The sequence below is a fragment of the Lucilia sericata genome, unplaced genomic scaffold (genome assembly GCF_015586225.1).
Source record: "Lucilia sericata isolate MDLA Ls3-8-SP2 unplaced genomic scaffold, ASM1558622v1 Contig002683F_arrow, whole genome shotgun sequence".
Taxonomy (NCBI): Eukaryota; Metazoa; Arthropoda; class Insecta; order Diptera; family Calliphoridae; genus Lucilia; species Lucilia sericata.
The window spans coordinates 3,426-6,278 of NW_023996410.1; the positions used below are offsets into that span (position 1 = coordinate 3,426).

General features: G+C 32.0%; 1 pseudogene; it reads right to left on the reverse strand.

The window, feature by feature from the left end:
* Positions 1-271: 271 nt before the first annotated feature.
* Positions 272-862, reverse strand: LOC119614195 (annotated as a pseudogene).
* Positions 863-2,853: the final 1,991 nt, after the last annotated feature.

The window sequence follows — 2,853 nt, forward strand, 5'->3', positions numbered from 1 at the left end:
CTAGAACTGAACTAGAATTGAACTTGGACTGAACTAGAACTGAACTAGAACTAAACTGAAAATATTAATTTAAACAAAAATACAACAATTATTTTAAAATATAGCTAATTTTATTAAATATCAAATATTTATTAATTTATTTATACATTTCTAAAACTTAAAGCTATAGTTGTACTAAAATTTCTTAAAACTAAAACTTTAAAACAGTATAATTTTTCAAAAATCACTTGTCTCAAGCATAAATTCTTTTGCAGCTCCCTTTTTCCATAATTTAACCAGAGATTTCAATACCTTCCATTGCTGTAACACCACTGCTCTGATGTTGCTGGTTTCGATGATGATGCTGTTGTGGTAAGAATTGTGATTGTTTTGTTGTTGTAGTTTCTGATGTTCCTTTTGTGCCTTTTCTTGCTGCTGCAGAAAATCTATCGTTTTGTTGTTTTTGATATTTGCATTCTGCAAGAGTTGATGGTATTCATACGTGCAATTTGTCGTCTCAAATTCTTCTTGAAGATTGTTTCCCGACTAAGAATTTGTAAATCATCAGGAGAACATTTATGATATTTTTAACGGTTTTCGTGATGAGTTCATGTGTCAATTGGAATTTGGTACGAGAAATGCGCATACAGGATGATTTACGCTTTCTTAGCTCTTCACGGTGTAAATAAAGCATATAGGAGACACCTAGCTGCGGTTGCTGCAGATAAGGGGGAAGTTGTTCTTGCTGCTGCTGCCTTTGTGGTTGCTGATAGATTTTGTTCATTGCGACTGTTGCAGATTTTGTCGTAGAGTTGCTGCTTGTGGTGATAATATTGTTTGATGCCGACAAAGTTCTGGCTGGTGTATATTTTTGAGATGCCATGATTATGGAAATATTGTTGAGTAATATGTAGCTTCTTGTTTTTAAAAACGGTTTAAAGATTTTTTGGTATTTTGTTTGAAAGGATGTGTTTTACATACAATGTTCGAGTGGAACTGATGCTGTTTGTAAGTTGACAGGACATTTTATAATATTTAAAATAGGTACCTGTGTTCCTTTGTGGGTTGTTTGTTTGTTTGTTGTGGACGGCTGTGTGACGGTGTAGTGGGTGTTTGCGGTTTGGGCGTTTCACAGGTAATTCATTAATACTATTTGGTACCTATTAAAAAATGGTTCATTCTTAATCTTGCTACCAACCAAATTGTGGGTGACCCATAAAACACTTGTGCTGTCAGCTAGTTATACTGTTTAGTAACAGCTACTAAAATAAAAAACTAGTAATCACTTTTTTATAATCCGTTTTTTGACGAAACAAACAAACGGATTAAAGATGTTAGAAGTAAACACATTTCGTGGTATTTTTTTCCACCAATATTTCTTTAAACATTTAAGTTACCTTCAAATATTATTTTTATTTTTTGTTGCTGTTTAACTCAACCTACTTTTAGCATGATGATGCCAAGGTTAATAAAGAAACTTTAGCTTCAAAAGAAAATTCTCACAATTCAAAGTCAATAAGTTTAAACTGTGTCAATTGTTATAAAGTTTTTATATTTTGTAAATGATTTTTTCTTGTTTTCCATATGGTTTACATTTCCGTTAACATGATCTATCTGTTTTTTGTTTATTGTGAAAAAAAAATTTCAATATAAATCATCGTTGCCACCAATCGCCATCATCATCGTTGTCGGCGTCATCATCAGTACAACATGGTTTAACTTTGTTGACCTTTACATTGTTCCAATGTAAATTTTAACAATAAACAAAATTTATTTCTTTTGAAATAAAATGTTTAAGTTTTTATACACTTCAATGATTTATTAAATGTTTTGACCCTTAATTTAAGTTTTGGGTTTAATGAAAAATTCTGTAATAAGATTTAAATTTAATACCAGTAGATAAAGTGTAATTCATAAATAATGATTAAGTGTTTTTTTAATTATAACATTCTACCGAATTAACAAAATTTAATACTTCAATTTAAACTCCACATCAACTATGGTTGCCCTACTTCACACATCTTCCGATTAGAAATTATTCAGAAATTGCCTAATAATACATAGTTCGAACGGTCAATCTAACTAAAAAAACATACAAGAATTGCAATAGAACTGAGAAATGAATTAGAACTGAACTAGAACTGAACTAGAACTGAACTAGAACTGAACTAGAACTGAACTAGAACTGAACTAGAACTGAACTAGAACTGAACTAGAACTGAACTAGAACTGAACTAGAACTGAACTAGAACTGAACTAGAACTGAACTAGAACTGAACTAGAACTGAACTAGAACTGAACTAGAACTGAACTAGAACTGAACTAGAACTGAACTAGAACTGAACTAGAACTGAACTAGAACTGAACTAGAACTGAACTAGAACTGAACTAGAACTGAACTAGAACTGAACTAGAACTGAACTAGAACTGAACTAGAACTGAACTAGAACTGAACTAGAACTGAACTAGAACTGAACTAGAACTGAACTAGAACTGAACTAGAACTGAACTAGAACTGAACTAGAACTGAACTAGAACTGAACTAGAACTGAACTAGAACTGAACTAGAACTGAACTAGAACTGAACTAGAACTGAACTAGAACTGAACTAGAACTGAACTAGAACTGAACTAGAACTGAACTAGAACTGAACTAGAACTGAACTAGAACTGAACTAGAACTGAACTAGAACTGAACTAGAACTGAACGAACTGAACTAGAACTGAACTAGAACTGAACTAGAACTGAACTAGAACTGAACTAGAACTGAACTAGAACTGAACTAGAACTGAACTAGAACTGAACTAGAACTGAACTAGAACTGAACTAGAACTGAACTAGAACTGAACTAGAACTGAACTAGAACTGAACTAG